The following is a 24641-nucleotide window of genomic DNA, read 5'->3' as shown; positions in this document are numbered from 1 at the left end:
AAAAAAAAAAAAAAAAAAAAAAAAGATTAAATGCTTTCAGAATTCACAGGTGAAGGGAAAGGTTTTTCATCTCCTAATGCAAGAGAGAATTCTCTCCAAAGTCCATTGTATTCACCACTTTGCCACAGGACATGGGCACTGCCCAAGTAACAAACATAAATAGTCCAAAATTAAGAGACTAACTCCAAAATGAACTTAAATCTTTACTCTTAAAAAAATAAAATAAGGTAAGCGTGTGTGGTGGCTCAGGTCTTTAATACCAGAATTCTGAAAGCAGAGGCAGGCAGGCAATTCCCTGTGAGTTCAAGGCCAGCTTGATCTATGTAATGAGTTCGAGGGCAGCTAGAACTATGAGACCATGCCTCAAATAAACAGACAGACAGACAGTCAAGCCACTGTAAGCTACTATAACAACTTTCTGAAAGGACGTGAGAAAGATGCAACGGCACACACAGTGCTCAGTGGATCGAAGGAGGCTTGACTGAGCCACAGGCATGCAAACAATTTCCAGCCAGAGAGAGAGAGAGGCTCCTGAGGAAGAAGCAAACAAAAACCATCAGTGTCGTGGCATCCGGGATCTTACATGGAAACAGAAGGTAGGCCACTCAATGCCAAACATCTAAAACAAACAAATAACTCCTATCTGGAAAGACTGGCTCTTCAGCAAAAATGTGAAGCACTAAAGCAAACTTCTTGGCAGCTCATTCTTGTATTGGATTCTCCAATACATGGTATGGACTGTGACCTTCGCCCAACAGGTAAGGACAGCAGATCTTGTTACAACATCACAACACATGGCTGATGCTTCTCAAATTCCAAGTGAGGATACTGAAGCCAACTACGAAGACTCGGCTAGCTCTGTCTCGACACACAGGAAGGAAAACCCCAAACAAAAAAACAAATACAACCTTCAGCTTTTCAAATAAAAGGGAAGCAGCACTCAAATATCTGTTGACTGTGTGGTTTATAGACGGATTCAGTCAAAAGCATCCAGTTTTCCTAGTGGAAGGGCTGTCACCAATTACTCAGTCCCATGTCTGACCCCACCAAAGAACTCTTCTATTACATCTCTAGCAGATCGTCCAGTTCCCAAGTGAATACAAGCTCCAACAGGGAGTTCATTGCTTTCAGATCCAACTGTAATAAGTTGTTTTTTCTAAATAAAAGCCAAACCTATCACTACACTCCTCCCCCTAATAATGTTCACATAATGGTGCTTATTCAGTTCTACTGAACAACAAAATTGACTCCTGAGAATGATGGACTTTTCAATGGAAATTAAATCATTTCTTTACAAAATTACTTGTTGCAGCCCAACATCATTATCGTGAGCCAGGCGGTTTTATAAACTCTTTGCCTAGATCTGTATTTACTTGTACCTATATTCATTTATAAATGTTGGTGCTGATCATAATTATAAACTCCACATGCTGCATAAACAGACTATCTCGCTCAAAATTCAATTCTGCCTCTTGCCTCTGCTTCCACTTCCAGGCTCTCCTGAAGACAGAAACCAAGAACTAAAGGGAACAAGCTATTATTCCTTAAGCTCTTTCAATGACAACTCAACAGCTATGCACCTCCCACCAACTGCCACATACTATCATATTTGCTCAACAATGAAAACAGAAAGCCAGGAGAATAGCTTGTCTGAATGTAGAAAGTCTGAATGCGTATCTTCCTACCGGCCTCCACCGTTTCCAAAGGGATAAAGGCATGACACAGAACGGGCGCAGTCACACTCAGTGTTAAGGAACACAGTCAAGTCCTACCATTTTCCTGAGAAATTTTAATGCTCATCTGTAATCCATCTACCTTAGAGTTTCATACTATCTAAAACCTTTCATCTCTATTGAGATCATTCAGATGTAGACCCTGCCATTTCCTGAAACCATTTCCATTGGCAGTCTAAAATGCTAGCATTTTACTCTACATTTTCTTTTTTCTTTTTTAAAGACAGTGCCACTACACAGCCTTCAATGGCCTAGAGCTTCCTCTGTAACCCAGGCTGGCCCCCACCTGTAGTGATCTTCTTACCCTTGCCTCCTGGGTACTAGGATTAAATGTGCAACCACCACACCCAGTTTCTAGCTCTTCTCCATTCTACAGCTACTCTCTAAGTCTCTACAACATCTACTCCCTTAACCACACCATGCTTGGGACAATAAAAAGTCCATCAACTGCAAACAGAACATTGGGCACTATGCTCAAGATTAAACATAACCAGTGAACCAGACACAATCTCCATGCTTATAAAATATCTACAGTAAAAAGGAAAAAGTTATAAAATCTCATAATAATAAATACTGGAGACAAGAATGTTATCTCCTGTAGGGCAGGAGAAGCCGCCACAGGGACGTGGTACTTAACTAAGAACTGGACAGTGAGCAACTGGAGAGACAGCCTGGGATTAAAATGGCTCCAAGCCGATGAAGCAGTTTGTGAGAGGTGAGAGCTGTAGAAAACACAGATAGGACCTAGTAGACCCTGGTAAAGTTTGAGGTTTTCCAATTGTGAGCACGGGTGGAAAAGAATCAGAAATGAATTATTAACATACCAGAATGATAAGGTTTTAAAGACCTTTGCTGTTGGTGCTGTTACAAGTATACTGATTCTGGTGAGAACCTGAAACAGCACAGCAGACTTAGGAAATTAATGCCAAGAAGATACGAGGGACTAGATTAGAGTGACAGCAGAGACTAGGAAATCTGGATAGACTCTCGTCTCGTCCCTTCTTGCAGAACTGAAAGGGAAACCAATGACTGATCATTTAAATCATCTTCCTCCTCCTCCTCCTCCTCCTCAGCTCTCCTAGGTCACCTTGGGGACTCTGCCTGCTCCTGCACTAAGGTTAAGCACACAGATCTGGCTAGAAACCCTCCATTTCTTACTCTGTAGCATCTCCTTGAGAAACTTCATTCTCAATCTTGGCCACCCAAATGCTCATGATTTTAAAGATATACAGAGTATCAAATTCTTTCTGCCTTGACCAGAAGACCCAGACACTTCAACTTGGACACATTAAAAACAAATTCTTCCCTCATCTCTGTCCTCCACTCTTGCTGGCTCTCACTGTGTTTTCTAATCTAGCCAAGTGGAGCACTACTGCAGGCAGGCACTGGAGCGGCAGCCGGGCAGGCAGGCTACGCTTTCCTCTCCTGTCTTACACTCACAGCATTTCAGACTTACCTTTACAGTCTCTTAAGTCCATCCAATGCTTTTAACAAGCTTTTATATCTCTTTTGAAAACTGAGACCCAATGTTTCTTTTCACAAACACTGATCAATATCTATCAATACCTACTATAGAGAATTATTTAATATAAATATGACAATATATCCCATTGCTCAAAATTTCTCAAAGGCTCCAATGAGCAAAGTTTAACATCTACATTCTGAATATCACACAGAAGCTTTCGTGACTGGGCTCTCCCTCCCATTAGCTCCATCGAGTATACTTCAGATCTCAGTCGCTGTGTAGACTATTCCCTGCCTAAAGGACTGTTGGGCTCTTTGCTCTTCTTAAAGACCCACCTGAGTGCCACCTCATTTGCAAAGTGTTCTCTGGACTCCACTTTCCCCTTGGTATTCACAATAAAACTCTGCCCTCCACATCTATCACCATTTCCCCATAGCACACGATTTTGTTTATTTTGTTTGTGTCTCCACCAAACAGCAGCAACATGAGGGCAAAAACTCTCCTGTGTCCCATTCACTACCAGGTACACAATTTTCATTCCAATAAACTGCAATATATTTGTGATTTGTATAGTACCCAACTACAGACAGACAAACACAACACACACACACCAGTATTACACATAGGCAAATTGACAATGGCTTATCTCAAAGACATTTGCTAAAGACTTTATTTGGTATAGCATCTCCTCCCTAATAACTGTTTTAACTCAGACTAATACTGCATTAAAGTCCATCTGTACATAGTAAGTCCCCAACAACTTAGTAACAGAGGAAAGAACCTGAAAACAAATACTGGTGGAAGGTAATAGATCTCTGCTAAAATGCTTGAGAAACCCCTGACCCGACACTCTTACACCACCTCCCAAGTCTCCATGTCCTCACCCTGCTCTCTCTGGCCCCACCACTGACTAGAGCAGCCTCTGCATCCTCTCCAACTCCTCTCAAACCTCACTGAAAAAGACATATTTAAGATTCAAGAACTTTCAAAGGTCAGAGACTCCTCCATGTTTATGATGTCAACTCCAAGGAATCCAGACACAGAGAGGAGGGCAGGGGCACACAATTCCTCCTAAGGTGGGAGGGAGAGATGAATGATTGTTTTGGTAGGCTGTCTTTGGTTAATACAGGTCCTTCCAACATACAAAAATGTAACCTTTCAGAAAGAAAGAGGATATGGCCAACTTACACTCGCAAGTGTGTGACCCATGTAACATTTAACAGAAACAAAGTCAAAGACTAAAGCTTTAGAAATTATTTCACTTAAATTTTCAAACAACTCTAAGAGGTTTGTATCATTAATCTCACATTACACATAATGACAAGCTCAGAGACTTGGGGATTCCTTCAACATCACATAGTTCTAAGTAACTAACCATACTATTTACAAGTCAGCCCACCCACAAGAGAGACCAGTGCCTACTATAACAGCACACTTCACCTGGAGAGAATGGAAGAACACAGTCAATCTATTCACTCATACATGAGTCCACCCTCACTGCTCTGACCCTCTCAACCCCACACTCAAAGAATTGACTTTGGGTTCAAACACTTCTTGTTACAAATCTGGCTCTAACATTTTAGAATCGTGTAATCCTGGAAATACAATTATTTTTTGTGCCATATTTTCTTCACATATAAGATGGAAAATACACATTAACTTTTGTTTAGATTATAAATATTTACAATCTTTAGAGTAATACCTGGTATACATCCTTGAGAAATGTAAACTGCCTACTTTGTGCCCAAATCCTTGTCACAATACTCTTGACTCCACCAGAACCCAACATAGCTACCTATCATTTCTTTCAGAGTTCGCTCCTCTCAAATCAACTCCTCCAGTCCTACAAGTCTTTTCTTGTTGTCTCATGTTTTTTGTTTGCTTTGTGTATGTGTGGGGTGGGGGTGTATTTTGTGTTTTGAGAAAAGGTTGTATGTAGCACAGGCTGGCCTTGAATTCTCTATTGCCAATGACCTTGAACTAGTAGTCTTACTTTTTCTGTTACAAGTATTGGGGATAGAGATTTACCACCATACCAGTTTTGTGCAGGGCTGGGAATTCAACTCAGGTCTTCATGCACGCTAGAGCACTTTACCAAGTAAGACACATTTCCAGCCTTGCTCATTTTTGTTTGGGGGTTTGTTGTTTGTTTGTTTTTTAAAGACAAGTCTCACTATGTCGCTCAAACTAACCTCGAGCTAACCTCGAACTCATCTGTAACCCAAATAGGCACCGACCTTGCAATCCTCCTGTCTCAGCCTCCCAAGTAGCTGGGATTATAGGCCTATACTACTATGCCTAAAGCAACATTTTTTGTTTGTTTTAGATTAATGTATACTTTACATAGTTTTTTCTTTTTCCTTTTAGTTAGGGCTGAGAATGGCCCAAGATTGGGTTTTCTTAGGTTTTTGTTAACTTTGTCTTTGTCTTCTGAGTTAGGGTTTCTCTGTGTAGCCCTGGCTGTCCTAGAACTCACTCTGCAGGCCAGGCTGGCCTCAGAGAGATCTGCCTGCCTCTGCCTCCTGAGTTCTGGGATTAAAGGCATGTGCCACCACACGCAGCCAAGATTGGGTTTTCAATAAAGTCAACTTTTAAGATATCCTACAAAAACTAAAGTTTTACTTGAGCCCTTTAAAAATTGCTTAATTTCATATACACATACCACTACTAACAAAACAATTACAAATCAACAGCCTACACTAATTGTAAAACACACTCTCTCTCAAAGGTCAACTTGCTAACCTTTAGTAACTAACGACCAGCCCTCTACCAGCTATTCAGTTCCTAATTATTGGTCATTTAGTTGTCAATTATTTAATATCTAGTGACTGGAAAAGTCAGAAAGAAGGAAAAATCAAACTATTGTACTATCTGTGTTAGTTATCCATACAAAACCAATCTATTTCATAAATTTCTTTTGGTAAATTAATTTCCTTTCACATATTGCTAATAATTTTTAGCTTTCATTAGACAAAGAAGTTTTCCTTTTATAAAAGTAGATACTTCAGAGACAGGCACAGTGGTATATATTTGTAATCTTAGCACTCAGAAGGCTGAGTCAGGAGTAATATTTTGAGCTCAATGTCACCCTAAATTACACAGAGAGTACCAGATTAGCCAAGGCTACATATTGAGATCCTATTTCAAATAAGCAAAACAACAAATTAGATACTTCGGCTCAAAGATTTTCATCATTTTCTTCTTTTTAGTTCTGCATCTATCTTTTCCTACCATCTCTAAGCCTCCTTTAGGCTCTATGTAAACTACTTGCCATTGTTATTAGCTGGTCTTTTAGACACGTCCACCCTACCTCCAACTTGATTATTAGTAATTTATTCAAATTTGCTAATCTAGTCTATCATCTTGTGGACACTGATTTCATGGTTGGGAATACAAACAAAGAGGAGGAGCCATAGAACTCCCTGCACTGAGTGTGAACCCATTAGTGTTACTAGCACAGGAATCTATACAAGAGCAACCACTTTACCCAGAGGAGTGACAGACCTGGAGTCTTTACGGACAGCAGGAGCATAGAGGGCAAGACTACATTTCAGTGGAGATCCTTGATGTTGGCATTCTTACTTAATGTTTTAAGTACCCATACTTAAAACAGACTTTAAATTATTTATTGGTTTCAAATATTTACCCATTTTCTGATCTTCCCCATTGATACCATAAGGGTACATATGATCAAATATAATTTATATGCATATAGCTATGAGTCCTCTAAATAACTTTGTAGTTTTATTTGTGAAACACTTTGACAGACCATAAAAACAAGTTTTAAATTATAATAGTACACACCTGTAATCTCAATATCCAAAGGACTGATGTGGGAAAACTCCCAAGTTCAACACCAGGCTCAGCTACCTAGTGAGTTCTAGGCCAACCTAAGCTATATATATGAGTCTATCCCTCAAATATTTTTAGTTAAATACTTAAGGTTTTTATTCTGTGTTTTCTGATAGCTGATACATATACTCAGAGGCACTTGTCATACCTAAATAGTACCCAAATGGCATGGCAGCTGGACCCAGGGGTTCTGATTCTGATTCAGGGTTCATACCAGTTCTCCAAAGATTTATGAGAAAATCACATCTGTTCAGACACAAACTCCACATGCCCATTGACACTGTCTCTTGTTAAACGTGTTTTAGAAACTCTAGATCATGTGTACAAATGTGATGCAAATAAGAAAACTGTTGAACTCTTGGTGCACATGGAATAGACAGAAGTAGCCTAGGCAACCCTTTACAAGAATATCGCATCAGACCAAGTTTTCAAAAGAAAGATCTTTGCCTTTTCCTCTCCCATAAAAACTACAAACGCATCAATTAGTATACAAGTTAATATCTCATTGGCCTCTGTGTCTTTCCTTAAAACTAACCCAAGAAATCAAACCTAAGAATGAGTTGTAACCATTATTATTTTTAGTAGTAGTAGTGTTGATAGTAGTAACTACTGGCTGTAAAAATAGAAAAGACATAAATGGAAATATAGAAAAGTATCTCAAAAATCAAACTCAGTTTTACCTAGAATTCAAAAGCAAGTACTCTCAATTCTACCAAAGGGTCAATAATTTACGACTAACTCAAGCAAAACAAAAATCACAAATTTCTCCTTAAATTATACACTTAATAGACCAAATTGATCCAGTCTGAAAGTGTTAGACTCAGATCCCCTATAAGAACTTGAAACTAGGGCTGGAGAAATGGCTTAGTGGTTAAAAGCACCAACTGCTCTTCTAGAGGTCCTGAGTTCAATTCCCAGCAACCACATGGTGGGGCATAGTCATCTGTAATGGGATCAGATGCCCTCTGTACAAATATAAAATAAATCTTAAAAAAAAAAAAAACTTGAGCCGGGAGTGGTGGCGCACGCCTTTAATCCCAGCACTCTGGAGGCAGAGGCAGGCGGATTTCTGAGTTCGAGGCCAGCCTGGTCTACAAAGTGAGTTCCAGGACAGCCAGGGCTACACAGAGAAACCCTGTCTCGAAAAACCAAAAAAAAAGGGCCGGGTGTGGTGGCGCACGCCTTTAATCCCAGCACTTGGGAGGCAGAGGCAGGCGGATTTCTGAGTTCAAGGCCAGCCTGGTCTACAGAGTGAGTTCCAGGACAGCCAGGGCTACACAGAGAAACCCTGTCTCGAAAAACCAAAAAGAAGAAAAACCAAAATAAAATAAAATAAAATAAAATAAAAAAACTTGACACTACAAAACTTTGTAATTCCATCCTTTCTTCAAAAGCATTACCTATAGTTAAATGCTTAGTACACCTTTTTTGTAGTAATTTTTATTTATTGGGCAGGGGGGTGCATGTTCCACAACTTGTGAGAATCATGTATAGCTGAAGTACCAAATTCAGATCAGCCTCAACGGTGGCAAACACCTTTACTCAGTAACCCATTTCATCAGCCCCAGGATATAATTTTCTAATGAAGAAATACTTAACAAAGAGGAAATGTCTGAGGCCAACCTAAGCTATATATATGAGTCTATCCCTCAAATATTTTTAGTTAAATACTTAAGGTTTTTATTCTGTGTTTTCTGATAGCTGATACATATACTCAGAGGCACTTGTCATACCTAAATAGTACCCAAATGGCATGGCAGCTGGACCCAGGGGTTCTGATTCTGATTCAGGGTTCATACCAGTTCTCCAAAGTGCTGGTGATACGTGGCACTTTCACAGTACTTTTCAAAAGATTTAACATAAAGTAGTGTGGATACAGTGGCATGTGACTGCATTTGGTGTGCATCTGGGTAACTCAAAGGCAAATGTGACAAGATTTATGTTGAAGTAGATTCCTAAGGAAAAATTCATATAAGCCAAACTGTGTGCTAAGGAACTTCTGGAAGACTGTAAAGCCTGAGGAGCAGTTCACAGAAGACATCTGTGATAAAAGAGCAAAGGTCAAAATGATGGATAATTATCCCCCTAAACAAAGGAGAGTATGTTTTCCTCCAGCAAAAGACTATGCTAGAGGTGGAGATGGTTGACTAGCCAGGAACACTCCCAACAGCCAGGCATGATCAGGGAGGGAAGGCTACAGTGTCAAGACAGCCTGTCTGAACCTGGGAGCCAGCAGGTACACCAAAGGAGAGCGAGACCATGTTCCACTTTGGCCCTGGGTAGTAAGTAGGTCATAGCAGATTAGTTCAGGCCCACAGGGTACAACAGGTATGGAGAAATGTAGGGAGGCTAGGTAGAAGAGCTCCAGGATATGGAAATGTAACAGCTCAGAAAGAATGAGCATTCAGGGAGCTAATTAAGTTAGCACCCCCCATTCACGCTTTGTACCCATCCTTGATCTATAGAGGAAGCAACATTTCATGCTGTATTAGACCCTGCGGATGTTTGACTTTATTATCTTTATTTGTTGACCTCTGGGACGACATTTGCTCAGAAGAGGTGACAATGGACATTCAGAGTGCTTCACCAAGGTCATATTTGTAACGCACTATTTGTTATGAGATGGTGGTCCAGGATGTTGCCTTGCCCTGCCCATCTTCTGGAAAAGGTTTTGTTATACAGATGACATGATGCTAACCTCTTGAGTATTTGCAGATGTGGAAAGCCACCAGAGACACACACAGTGCCTCTAAAGGAAAGATGATGAGACATCAGTCTGCACTATGTGCAAGGGCCAAACACGGCTGTAAAATTCTTATGGTATTACAGTCTGATAAGATGCATATAATACTTGACAATGATATTGACAAAATCCAAAATCCTCCAACAGCCTGTGCTTAAAAGGTATTGAAGCTACAGGCATTCTGGGCAATCTTGGGATATGGGCAGATTTTCATGCCCCATCTTACCTAAGCTGACTGTCCTCTGTATAACTTGATAAGAGCTAAAGAAAAGAAAAAATATCCCAAGTAGAACTACATGACAGTGCAGTGTCATGAACGTTACATGGGACTGGGATGCAAAGGTTCAAGATGCTTTTGAACAAGTTAAGACCCTTGTAGGACAGACTAGACAGCTGTGTGCCCTACTACCCCAGTGTCCCTTCCTCTTAGAAGTCACCAGTTATTCAGGCAGCTATAGCTGGTGGCTATGCCAAGAGCAACCTAAGCAAACCGTTCCAACTGGATTTTGGTCTCGGACATGGAAAGGAGCAGGAGCTATGCACACAACAGCCACTAGGAAACACTGCATTCTCAATATCAAATAGTTCTAATACAAGCTTTGATCCTACCTAAACTCTAGAACACAAAGGAAATCCAGATTCATTATAATGCTTTCTAGTAATTTCTAAAAGAAATCCTTGTGCTTCTTTTGAAACTGTTGAATATTGTTTATCTCAGATACATGGTAACAATGGCTATAATTTAAAATGAGTACTCTCAAGCTGCTTGGAGTGGCTCAAACCTTTAATCCAGCATTCAGGAGGTATAGGAGGCAGATCTCTGTGAGTTTGAGGCCATCCTGCCTGGTCTACAGTGAGTTCTAGGACAGCCAGGCAGTACAATTACACAGGAAAAAACATATCTCAAAAGATCAAAATAAATAAATTAAATCAGTACTTTCTTGAATAACGTAAGGTAAGGAATCAACTTAGAATACAGATAAAACTGATCTTGGCCAGGCAGAGGACACCCCATTTTTTGTTCTTCCCATTCTCAAAACTCTTTCCTAGACTTGTGATACAGAAAATATTTTCTAATTGAATAAACTGAGGAAGGTAAGTGTAAGCAAAGAATTGCTGTTCACATAGTCACCAGGGAAAGCTAGGGAAAGACAAACATCCCATGGAGACTACATGGCACTGTCACAAGCGCATTACTCACTCCTGAGCGACAAGAAAGAACATGAGGAGAGAAACTTTCAGGAAGCCAAGGAAACAAAATCTTCCCAGTCTTCAAAACAGAGTCTAAAGCAGGCTGTCCAGTTCACTCCAGTCAAAACACAGTCTAAAGCAGGCTACTGTCCAGTTCACTCCCAGGCATGAATGAGTGGTGAGGGGGAGAGAAAAGGCAACATGAGGCAGGTGGGCTTGTCAGCACAAAGACATAGTTCTTTTAGAACAAAGAAATTTGTTCCACCTATTTTTATGGCTTGACTTACATATTTAAAGATTGTACGATGTATATAAATGACAGCCTAATGCACACATTACCTCTGGAATCCATCAAAGCTGCATCTAAATCCCAGCTCTATCACTCTTCTGCTTGTAACCTTGGGTAAGTACTTTAGCTTCTTTATAACACTGGCAAGAACCTTATACTTTAGTATTCTTAGCACCTTTAACAGTACCTCAACAATAGCAGTGACTATTTTGAATTAATTCATCTGTATATAAGAATATATCTTAAGCCGGGCAGTGGTGGCGCATGCCTTTAATCCCAGCACTTGGGAGGCAGGGGCAGGCAGATTTCTGAGTTCGAGGCCAGCCTGGTCTACAGAGTTCCAGGACATCCAGGACTACAAAGAGAAACCCTGTCTCGAAAAACCAAAAAAAAAAAAAAAAAAAAAACCCTAACTAACTAAAATTATCTACCTTAGGGTACTAAATGAGCTATAAGGCACCAGGTTTAAGTCAGCGTAGGAGCTACTATCAAACAGTAACACAGTCTTCCTTTTATTTTCCAGCCAGGTCAGAGGTTATAAGAGACCTTGGCAAAGAACAAAATGGGATAGAGGTTCTACAAGCTAGGTGTTGGAAGGGAAGGTGACCCGGTCAGAAAACCCAGCAAACACACAGTGCCAGGCCCTTACAGTAGAAATATATAAAATGGTGATTCATAAAATGTTATTCTGAATCTTGAGCATCCGTCAACCTTAGATAAAACCCTGGCCAAAAGGAATACATGAGAGGCGAGGAAGAGCACTATCTTAATGTGTCTGCTGTCTGCTTACTCACTTTAACACCAGCTACAAGCCGCTAACCTGTTAGTATAAACAGTCACTTGCTTCCCTGTACTCACTTCCCTCTTTAGGTAAGAACATACATGTAAGTTGTTCTTAGCGGTTGACAATTACACCAGAAAGAATTGAGTTTAAGACCTACCTCTATTCCAAAACCACATTACCTACAGCAGCCATCCCACTTGCAAGGGAAAAAAACTATTTCATCTTTAAACTGAGATTCAGAGAAAATATGCACTTAAATTCAAAATCCAAAGGGATCGTTCCCTTTGAATACAAAGAACGTTCTCTCAAAAGAAGACAGCACTAATTACTTGTTATAATGCACTCTGAGCATGACAGCTGTAAGTATCCAGTTAGTGTTTAAGTGCACAGAAGACCTATCTAGAACTGAAACAGCTTGTGGTTAGACATCATCATAATGTGGTCTTTAACTTCCCATTACATTTCCCAGGCATCTGATCTCCCCATTTTTAACCACCACCTACCTCCTCCTAAGCAATATGATCCGGTAAAAGAGAACACCGAAGGAAAGTCAGGAGAGTTCCAGGCTGAGCTCAGTGCTTACTGGACGCAAACAAACTACTCTCACTTCAGTACTAACTGAAAACCTCATCTCTCCTGCAAATAGTTAGTACTCACAACCAATTATTAACTTCTTTGTCCATGTGCACACTGTGTGTTGCAGGTACAGATGCAAGTGTGGGTACACACATGCTTGTGTATGTGGAGGCCACAGGACTACATTAGATATCATTTTACTTTATTATTTGTCTCCTTGTTATTTTATTTGAGGCAAGGTTCTTCCTGCCCTGGAACTCACTTGCATGCTAGTCGGGCTGGCCATGGCCAGTAAGACCCAGGGATGGCTCTGCCTGTATCCCTTCCCCAGCTCAGGGGTTAAAGCATGACCACCACCACCACAGCAGCTTTTCTATATGGCTTCTAGGGACCAAACTCAGGGCCTCACACTAGTGACAGACAAGCACTTGAAGTGCGCTATCTCCCAAGCCCTAATTACTAATTTCTTGGTGTGTATAATTTATACCAGAGGCCTAACTTTTCAGAAAGCAAATATACAAATAGTGTTTGTTGTTTACTCCTGCCTTGAACAAGTAATTCAAATTTTCTGGTTCCTGTTTTCCTCAACTGGAAAATGACTGTAACATATAAAATTTTTAGTTCTAAAATGCTCTACATATTCTATATTTGTTTCTCACATTTCGAGTGTGTGTAACCAAGTCTTATTTAACCCAGAATGAGAGTTCCCACAGGACCTAGCCTCCTACTCTTATTACTTATTTATTGGGTTTTACCTTCTTACGGTCACTTCGGTGCATCTATCCAGAGCATAGTATACAGAAAATGCTCAGGAGACAGGAATGTATCTTCACCACTCAGCAAAAAATACCAACAGAAATTTACACAATCTTAATTTTCATGATGAATAAGTAAGTATATGATGATGTGAAAGAGAAGTAATTTTAGACTGTTGGAATGAGAGACTTCTTTATGCCAAACAAGGAAGAATTTATATGGGGATCAAAAGAAGCTAGGATAGGGCATTTTCAGTATCATGAGAAGAGTAGCTCTGGTCAGTAAACAACAGCAACCAAGTATTAGGGACATCAGATTTGTCCCCTAGTAAGGAATGGGAAGTCAAAAGGAATGAAGGGCTTAACAGACAAGTGAGCTACTCCTCGTTCTAAGGAAACAGAAGCAAATTCTCACAAAGGGCTTTATCAACAAACAAAAATGTGTTGCCTAAAATGTTCAGTTGTCAGCATCACACTTTTCCAATGTTTGTACCTCAGTTCTTCCAAGTAGACTAGCTCCACATAACATCAAGTTCAACTAACACTATAGCCTCAAGGAAGAAGCCCCTTTTTCTTTGGTGTTAGTTGCTAATGATTCAAAAGGCACAAAAGGAGTAACTCATTTAAAATAGCCTTGACTTAAAAACAGAATGCAACTACTCCTGCAGAACACAAAATTCCATTTTCAGTTATATTTCACATATGATGTTACCCAATGAACTGTCAGTACGTAGCCTGGAGCTTACACAGAACCGCTCCTATACCAGGTTTTGAAGAGTTCCAGAAAGACGCTCCTGTCCTCAGTCCTATCTGCAATACCCGCTTCTTTGCTCTTTCCCTGACTTCAGCATTTTCCTCCCCAACCTAAGAATATTCTGGGAACCACAGAGTAATAGAATAGTCTGGGGCTAGAGCTCCTTCCCTCTTCCTTCCCCAAGTCCCTAAATGAAGTCAAAGGCCAAAGGCAATTTTCTCCAATTCTACATCTATCTTATGGAGACAAGAAAGGGGACATGGAGATAGCCAAAACAGGGAGTGTGGGCCAGGGGAAGTTATTTATAGGACATGTAAACTTATCAGATCTAACACAATCAATTACATATACACAGTCACAGCAAAAGTTTTCATCAAAGGTTTCTTGGCCAGAGCTAAGCAAGTTCCTTTAAGTTTGAAGTTTAAAACAATTGAGCTCTTTCCCCAGCTCCAATTTTTAACATTTGGTTCTGAAGGTGTTAATTGAAGCTGCTCTAGCCCCACACAATCCCTTACAACCTTCTCAATACCTCATGCATGTGATCCAGAACAGAAACTCCAGCAAATTTCCACCTAACAATAACTGTAAAGACAAGTAGTTGGAATAAAATTCAGAAGTACATTTCAGAGATACGATTGAATTTTTTTCTTCTTCTTCTTTTTTGGTTTTTTGAGACAGGGTTTCTCTGTATAGCCCTGGCTGACCTGGAACTCACTTTGTAGACCAGGCTGGCCTCGAACTCAGAAATCCACCTGCCTCTACCTCCCAGGTGCTGGGATTATTGAATTGGGTTTTATCTACTTCAAAAACTTCATGATATTATGTTTCAGAACCCCAAGAGGAAATTAAACCTTATGTTAAACATATAAGTTTAAGTATATAAAATTACCAATATTTAACTGTTTTTAGTCTACATATTAACAATTTCAGTTTACCTTAATATTTAACCCTTACTTGGGGATAGGGCAATTCACTGAAGCTCAAACAATGTTGTATTAGGACTCTATACTGCAGAATATGCTTTTGAAGATTTTAAAACAATTGTCTGTAGCTTTTGAAACATCCTGCTCCCCTGGGCGGGGGGGGGGTGTCGGAGAAACAGGCAGTGATGGCACAAGCCTTTAATCCTACCACTGAGGCAGAGGTAGTGGGATCTCCAAATTCAAGATCACCCTGGTCTACAGGACAGCTAGGGTTACACAGGGAACACATGTCTTGAAAGACAAAAAAAAAATAAATAAATAAAAAAAAATAAAAAATAAAAAAAAAATCATGTGTTGTAATCTGGCAATCCCCACAGTAGACAGGCTTACACAGAAGGATTGAGAATTCTAGGCCAGGCCAGTGTGAACTACATAATAATGCTCTATCTTAAAAGGAAGGAAGGAAGGAAGGAAGGAAGGAAGGAAGGAAGGAAGGAAGGAAGGAAGGAAGGAAGGAAGGGAAATGAGAAGCTGGAGGTGGGACACACACACACACACACACACGTACGTACGTACATACGTATATAAGAATGTGTATATCGAGTGTACTTCTTTAGCAGACAATATTTCTTGGTCGTTGGCAGTTATCAGAGTGGCTGGGGTTTTGTATTATTTTCTTGTTGTGTGTGTGTATGAGAGACTGAGACTGTGTGTGTTGGGGGTTGGGGGGGTTTTAATGGCCATCTCTAGTGAGGATGTCAAGACCTTGGTGACTAAAGCAGAATCTGATAGCCAGCAAGTGTGTCTGGCCACAGGAGCACAGGAGAATCAAAGGGCACCAGGATCAATTCCCAGGAGTTTCCCAACTTGGATGATATCACCTATCGACTCCTGCTTCAAATTCCAAGGAATGTATGCTTTCATTCCCTGCAGGAAATTAGTCCTGAGTGTACTTAATTGATATCTCAATATAGTTTTTATTGCAAAATGTTTTTTCGTAAGCCTTATTTTTATAGGGCCATCTCAAAATTTAAAATTAAGAATTCAGTAACACAATGGACACTTATTTTATTTGTTAATATGACCATTTGATCACTAATCATGACTAATGATTACTTTTTTTTTTTTTTTTTTAAATTTTACGTTTTTTGGTTTTTCGAGACAGGGTTTCTCTGTATAGCCCTGGCTGTCCTGGAACTCACTTTGTAGACCAGGCTGGCCTCGAACTCAGAGATCCGCCTGCCTCTGCCTCCCGAGTGCTGGGATTAAAGGCGTGCGCCACCACCGCCCGGCTGACTAATGATTATTAAATGCCTACCTAGTGTTAATTACTGTGGTAAGACCCACAAGAAAAACAAAAATAAAAGAGACTATTTCTGTTTTTAAGGCACTTACAGTGCTTAGAAGAGGTATACCAATGCACAAATAAGTCAAAGTATGAGACTATGCAAACACCACATGACAAATATCAACGAATAGTACAACTCAGCAGTGGGGCAGCCAATCAGATCCTACTGGAGGACAGAAGAAAGACTTCTGTGAAAAGACCTTCGGGATGCCTTAGCAGTGGAAGGAAGAAATAAGCTTAAGATTGACAGCTGTATTTGTAAAATATTTTAAAGACCACAAGACATACTAAAGCAAGTATGATAAAATATTAATTTTCTTAAAATTTGGGTTGTGAGCTCAAATTACCTGTTGGGGCTTTCTCCCTAAAATTTTCTAAAAGTTTAAAATAGCTCATCAGATAAAATTGAAAGGCCTACGGGTGGTGGCATACAACTTTAATCCCAGCACTCAGAAGGCAGAGGCAGTTGGATATCTGTGAGTTTAAGGCCAGTCTGTCTACAGAGCAAGTTCCAGGACAGCCAGGGTTACACAGAGAAACCCTATCTCAAAAAACAAAACAAAACAAAAACAGAAACAAAAACAAAAAATAAAAGCCTACACATTGAAAAGGAAGGCTAGGTAGTTGGGACACTGGCAGAATCACAGCCTGGAGAATACAGTCTTTGCCTAGCATGCAAAGGTGGCCCTGGGGTTGATACCCAGAACCACAAGAGGAAAAACAGAAATAAGTGACATTAACAAATGCAGTAACACCATTCAGAGGCGGGATAGTTCCCCCAACCTTTCAAGGAACCGGTTCTCAATCTTCTTAATGCTGTGACCCTTTAATATAGTCCCTCATGTTGTGGTGGCCCTCAACCATAAAATTATTTTCATTGCTACTTCATAACTGTAACTTTGCTACTGTTATGAATTGTGATATAAATATCTGATATGCTACACCTATGAAAGGTTCATTCAATCCCCAGCTTCCCCACACACACCCCAAAAAAGGGTTGTGACCTGCAGGTTGAGAATCACTGTTTTAAGGGAACATGTGACTCTTGTTTTAGGCTGAAGAGCTTCAAACACTTCATACAGTGTACACAAGAAGTGTCTAGAACAGGGTGGAGTAGTGGTTGACAATACAGGCTAAGAATGAAGTTTTTATTGCCATCCCAAAGCAGATAGCTTAGGAGGGTGAGAACCACCTTCCCAAATAACTCAAATGCCGGTGGAGCCAAGTCATCTCCCCCAAAACAAAGCAAAGGAAACTTCGAGCTACAAAGGATTCCAGACAAGGACTGACTGTGAGTAGCTCTTCTGTACCTCCTTTCTCCCCTCCCCCAGAGCTCACAAACAAAAACAAAATGTACCCTTGCCCACTTGAGAAAGAATCAAGAATTGGCAGCTCTGCTGAAGTGGACAGCTTCCAAACCAAAGCCCTTCTGTGGGGAAGACATTGACAGCTCAGGAAACAGAAGGAAATGGCTAGTTAGTCAAGATCTGAGGAAGGCCATCAGAAGGTACCCATCCATCAGTCACACTCCCTGATGTCTTAACTTCCCCATGGGAATCAGGAAATTAAAAATGTTCTCTATCTTATCCTGTGCTTCCCCAGCAAAGAATGACAAACATGCAACTTTCATATTAAAACAAACTTCCACAATTTTTAAATGAAGAGTTCAAGTCTGAGTGCAGTGTCTGATTTACCACTGCCTGTTTGTTTCCGTTTGGTTGAGGTTTTGTTTGTCATTGTTGTTTTCTGAGACAGAGTCTCATTCTGTGATCCTGATAGTCCTGATACTATGTTACCCAGGCTGGGTTCAAATACCCCAAAGTCCTTCTACCTCAGCCTACTAGGTACTGGGATTATAGGCGTGAGCCACCAAGCTGGCTGGGGCAGGAGGACAATGACAGGGTTATACTACTGTGGCACAGGATAGCCTCAAACTCACCATCCTTCTGCATCAGGCCCCTAAGTGCTGGAATTACAGAAGGAGGCCACCATACTCAACCATAGCCTATTCCTAATAACAAAAGTTTCACTGGCCCAACTTAAAAATAAGTTTAATAGAAAACAACTTGAAGGGAAAGAAAAATAGATCTACACACTCAGTAAAACCTTGACTTCCTTGTTATCTACCTATTACAGCTGATGATTCTCCAACACACTGCTCCTCTCCCTTAGGGTACTAACTGACCCAGGTCAAAAGCCCCTCCTTTGTGGTGCTTACTATACAACATTTTGTCATCCAAAGCTTAGGAAGTACCACAGTTCACTTTGGTTTAAAAGGACAGTGGAATGGAGGTAATAAGCCATTCTGTGGTCTAGCACAACACAAGATGGGAGAAGGAAACAAACCCTGAAATAGGGCAGGAGAGGGGACAGTGTGGTGACCTCACATCTATTCATCACCTGCCAAAGACCAGTCATTGAAAATTCAATTATACACTGAGCTATCGAAACTACTCTGGTTCTGATTAAATCCTCAGGTAGTCTATTTGAAAATTAATAAGAAAGCATCATAATTCCTCCAGTTCTCTGCCTCCATAAACTTCACCAATCAATATGCTCTGGTTAAACAGGAGATTACAAGGTCCTTTGCGTTGTTCTCCTAGAGCACACTTTATACACCACTGAGATAATCTTTCTTGGATTTGAAACTTATCCCCATATGATTATAATCCTTTATTACCTCATCATTTACTGCACTATGAGATAAAGTTCTCCAATGGTAGAGCACATGCCTAGCATGCATGAAACACTATGTTGAAGTCTCTCTCAGCACCACAAAATAAACACAGGTCAGGCATGGAGGTTCATATCTGTTCTTAGGAGCACTTAGGAGCCTGGCAGAAGAGCTCTAAGTTCAAAACAAGCCTGTGTAGTTAAATTCCAGGCCTGCCTGGATTACAGAGCGAAATTCCACTTCAATAAACAAATGGATGCATGGATGGATGGATGGACGGACAGGCTGACAGAAGAAAAGCTCCACATGGTCCAGCCTTGCCCCCCATAATATCTTAGAAACCACATGAAACAGTCTGCTTCATTCCTTCACGTTTGTTTGTTTTTAATTCCAGCTCTGTTCTCAGCCTAGAGTGCGCTACCCTCAGTCCCCTGTAGGCTATATGCTTATATGGGCACGTCCTCTCCTCTGGGAGGCTCTGTCTTATTGCATGCCCAAGGCAGAACTGATCTGTGGGCCTCCACTTTCTACCCCGTAACTTTTATTACAACATTTATCACACTTCACTATATCTACATATTTACTATCTTTCAACTAGACCTGTGGTTCTCAACCTTCTTAATGCTGTGACCCTTAATAGAGGTCCTCGTGTTATGGTGATGCCCAAATACAAAACTATTCTGTTGCTAACTTCATTATTTTATTTTTGCTACTATTATGAATTATAATATAAATATCTGATTCAGGGTATCAGATATACAACCCTTAAAGGGGTTGCAACCCACAAACTGCTGAATTAGACTCTTATGCTTCTTCTGAGTAGAGAATTTTTCTGACCTGTTTCCAACTCTTTAGTGCTTAGGACAGAGTTTATAAGATGGGAGACATCCAAAAGACACTGGATGGGGCAGAACAGAAAACAACCAAATAAACAGGAAAGAAGAAAGAAGAAGCAACTGGGATAGCCTAGAGGGGAGCAATGCTAACTCAGGCTCACTGCCAGTCTTCACCATGCTGCTTTCTCTAAAGCCCAGTCCTCACACAACTACAGCTATTTCATCTTTGCTGATAATCTCCCCTACTTCTATACAACTTTAGGTTCCTAACTCTGGCAACCAAAACAGCTTTCATGTGGGCATGTGCCACTTTAAGCCAATATATCCCAAACTGAACTCATATGTTTTCCTTAAAAATAAGGAAATCTGAGGCTGCAGATATGGGTAAGCATTTAAGAGAGCACTTGCTGCTCTTTCAGAGGACCAAGGTTCAAGTCCCAGCACCAACATCAGATGACTCACACCCACCTGTAATTAGTTTTAGGGAATCTGGTGCCCTAACCTGGCCAGGAGAGGCATGCATATGGCACAGATACGTAACATGCAGGCACTCCCACATACATATGAAATTTTTTAAAAATTTAAAAATAAGGAAATCTCCATACTGTCTGTCTAAGTCAATGTCTCCTACAGCGCAGGCCTGACATGGTCCTACCTGGCTTATCACTGTATCCTCCTATCCGTTCCTCACTAGTGTCAGCTTCCCTCACTATCTCATTTCCATTCTTCTCTGTGTTCTACCTCAAGACTCTTCTCAGGCCTCACCACATCACAGACTCCAGAGAGTCATGTCTTTTCCCTTTAAAACAACAAGCCGGTTTGCATCTTACTGTCATATTACCATTCTAATAAGAATCCTTCATGGGTTCCCTAGACCCTATTTTCCACCTTTTAACACACATTTATTAGTCTTTAGTGTTTAAAGACTGACTTTCCCCCATAAACACTAGCCCAAACAACATAAATGTCACCACTACTCAGCTCAACCTAGTCAATGTCTTTAGAACATTTTGATTACTGTCCTGTTTCCAGGGTTTTGTTTGGTCCTGTTGATTTCTTAGGGGTTTTTTGTTTGTTTGTTTGTTTGTTTGTTTATTTTGATTATTGGTATCTGCCTTTTAAGATGTTATACTATGCTGCTAAAGCAGATCTGAAACCCACAATCTTTGATCTTCAGCCTTTCATGTGCTATGATTTGGTATTAAAGGCAGGTGTCATTATATCTGGCTTTCCTAATGCTTTTTAAAGGCACTTGAAATTCTGTAATTCCTCTGTGGTACCTTTCATAATTACGAAAGTACTCTGCTCCTAAAGTATCTATAGTATAAGGCCTGGGCTGTGCAATTAAATTAAATTAAATTAGAATGTAAGCTTTCTACTAAAAAATGTGCCTGGCGTGTAAATCGAGGTTCAGCAGATAGCCATTCTGTTTTTCTTCCTTGCAACTGAACCCACAATCTTAAAGGACACAAAACTGTCATTCCACACACACACTCCCCAGCCCACCCCGGTCCTTCAAGCACTTAGCATAGAACTGAACTCACAGCAGGTAAAAACAACAAGTTTAATTAATTCCTCTCATCCAAAACTATTTCTTAGAAGAAATTAAGGGATAAGACATAACTAAACAAAACAGCTGAGAATAATTCCAGTCTTTTCTGCCTCTGGTTTCCAACTCAGAAATATAAGCACCTGACTGGAGCTAAGTGATAATCGGTGCTCATGACATCATAGGGTTTTGTAATGACTACAGGAAGGTGGGGGCTGGCAGGGATAAGAATGGCAAAGTCAGTAGCGAACAGTTGAATGCTTCTGTTTACTGTTTACATGTAACAGTAAACATCCCTCCCTTCCTTTTAATTAGTCATATCAAAAAAAATTTCCTTCAGGATATCTGAAGATTTTTCAGTACCCAAGACCTTATGAGGGCTTGGTGGTGCACACCTTTAGTCCCAGCACTCCAGAGGCAGAGGCAGGAGGATCTCTTTGAATTCAAGCTCAGTCTGGTCTACAAAGTGAGTCCAGAGAAACCTTGTCTCAGACAGACAGACAGACAGACAAACAAAAAGAAAGAAGCAAGCAAGCTACCTAGCTAACTTACTCTTTACCAATGCAGTATAATGCAGTAAGACCCCCAGATACTGTGAATGAAGAGTCATTCTAGCTAGAATATAGACATCATCTGCCAAGTGTTCTTAGGCATGAGGGAGACAGTCTGAGAGGCCACATTCGACCTTCAAAGATTTTTAGATTAGCATATATTAAGATACTTATTATAGTTTAGTTTTAATTACCCAAAAATGGGCTATTAATTTTGTGGATTTCTAAAGCCAAATATTTAAGGCAAAATAACTGTATCTTATTCTTCCTATAGTCTTTTCATAGCTACCAGGTAATATAGGCTTAGAAACGTAAATTTAACATCAGTATAACCCCAAAGTAGTAAATCTGGCTTTAAACATAATGCATTTTAAAAACAATAAATTCCTGCATAAAGTGTTGAATTCTTAGGCCAGTACTCTCTACATTAGCAGAACTAAAGGCTCTTGAAATATATCATCCTTACCACAAGCTTTTGAGCAGAACCCCGCCATAGTCTTGCGATTTTTCCACAGGCTGGTGCACTATGAAACAGGGACAAGCAGAGCTCAGACAGCAAGGTATGCAAATACAAAGGCTTCTATATGGGATCTTAAGTCTACCACTGAGACTATCTCTTAGGGCCAGGATGGTACAGAAAAGAAGCAGAGGAGTCACAATGTACCGGGTCCTGCCTGACTCTTGTCCCTGAGTTCCTGGACCAAAGGGCTCAATATTTCTCATTAAATCCACCCTTTGTTCAAGGACCTACAATGATTCTATTGACCCTTCTATCCACATCCAACAGGCTGGCCTCTGAATCCCTTCCACCCTCTTATTCCCCATGACTTGACCAACCCACATTCTCTCCAGTCACTCTCACATACAACTTAGTCATTCATACATACCATCACTGCGCATTATACATTCTATACTTTATTTGGAAAATCCTTTTGTTTGCGGTTTTTGAGACTGGATTTCACATATCCCGGGCTGGCAATGAGTTCTGATCTCCTGCCTCGATCTCCCAAGTGCAGAGATTACATATATCTATCACCGCGCTCCATTTGTTCAGTGCTGGGAACAGAATCCAGGGATTTCTGCATGTTAAGCAAGCACCCCCAGCCTCTCAGAAAATCTTTTCTTTTATTCCTAACACAGAGACCATTTTTTCACTGACTTCAATGTATATACGCATAGGTAATGACAGAGAAGTGTCTGGGCAAGGTCACACCACACTGAAAAGAGAAAAACTGAAGTGTATCTAATTTCACAGCCTGTGCTTTTACATGACAATCCATACCCTCCCAAGTTCATTTCCAAGGCATACTAATTCAGAAACCTTCTGTCTAACCTTAATTCCCTGTGTTACTTCAAGTTGTCTCCAGCCCATACACACTCCAGTACAGTACAGTACACTTGGTTTTGTTTAGACAGTTTTCTACATTTAAAGAGTCTAAACACTAAAGCTTCTTACATTTATGTCACCATGATCCTCCGCCCTGCTCCATACCCCAAGTATTACTTCCCTATCCCTCATTCCCTACTCCAAGGGAAAAGACATCTTTTTTGCATCTTTCTATCTCCCCGGATACTGGAGCTTAGAGGGTACTTTCTCCAAGGGAGTGTTCAATCATTATTCAGCAAGAATTTTCTTTTTAAGTTCTCTCTTCTATTATCTATTAAAAAGTCAACTGAACTCAGAAATTCATGAAAAAAAAACTGCCCTGTACAAAATTTTAATTGTATGAATTTATCAGGCATTAAGATTCCAGTCTGCTATTTCACTGTCTTTACCTTCCATAGGAAATATATTTCTTTTGTTTGTTTGTTTGTTTTTGTTGTTGTTGTTTTCGAGACAGGGTTTCTCTGTGTAGCCCTGGCTGTCCTGGAACCCATTTTGTAGAACAGGCTGGCCTCGAACTCAGAAATCCGCCTGCCTCTGCCTCCCGAGTGCTGGGATTAAAGGCGTGCGCCACCACACCTGGTTAGGAAATATATTTCTAAGGCCACATTTGCCAAGATTAATTTTTCCCCCTTTCGTGGGTTTAAGTGTTTGTGGTAAGAGCACTTCCTTAGACAAACATACTCATGCATATAGTCTCTCTGTCTCTGTCTCTCTCCGATAGTCTCAGCCAGCACTGTTAGAATACTTGAGGGATTTGGGAGCTCAGAAACTTTAATAAGCAGTATAATATCCCCACAACAAAGTAGATATTTACATTTGATACTAAACTATTCCACAATAACTCACCTGGCTGCATATAATGTACCTCAAATTTCTAAGAAGTCGTCTAAGAACTGCTTGTTCTATACTCATTCCTAGGTTTAATCAAACTTTTCAATCCATACCTGGTAGAGTAACATATACAGTTCAACAAAAGGAAGTTAGATATAACAGAAATTACCCATGTGTCATAACTATGATTGGCACCAGCCAACTCACATGGATTAAAGCAACTATTAGCAGTTAAGACTTCAAGAAGATACGTGTAATTTTTTTAAAATCCCATTTTAGACTCCAACTGAGATGTTTTTCCACTCATAGGTAGGAGCGGGGAGAAAAGCGAGATAAAGCAATCACTACCTCAAGAGCACTTCCACATCAGTGAGTCCACCCCAGCGCATCTAACACCGCA

General features: G+C 40.3%; 1 protein-coding gene across 4 annotated transcripts in view; it reads right to left on the bottom strand.

Moving 5' to 3' along the window:
- Positions 1-24641, bottom strand: part of Otud7b (OTU deubiquitinase 7B) — a 52665-nt gene that overhangs the window by 25700 nt on the left and 2324 nt on the right. For 2 of the 4 annotated variants that reach the window (XM_021195951.2, XM_029537436.1), the window contains exon 2: positions 22490-22547. The exons of the other annotated variants lie outside the window; for them this stretch is intronic. The gene's annotated coding sequence lies outside the window, so the exon portion shown is untranslated. The remainder of the gene's footprint in view (positions 1-22489; positions 22548-24641) is intronic. 4 annotated transcript variants of the gene reach the window in all.

Source organism: Mus pahari, chromosome 4 (genome assembly GCF_900095145.1).
Source record: "Mus pahari chromosome 4, PAHARI_EIJ_v1.1, whole genome shotgun sequence".
Lineage (NCBI taxonomy): Eukaryota > Metazoa > Chordata > Mammalia > Rodentia > Muridae > Mus > Mus pahari.
This window is presented reverse-complemented; position numbering and strand designations above follow the sequence as displayed.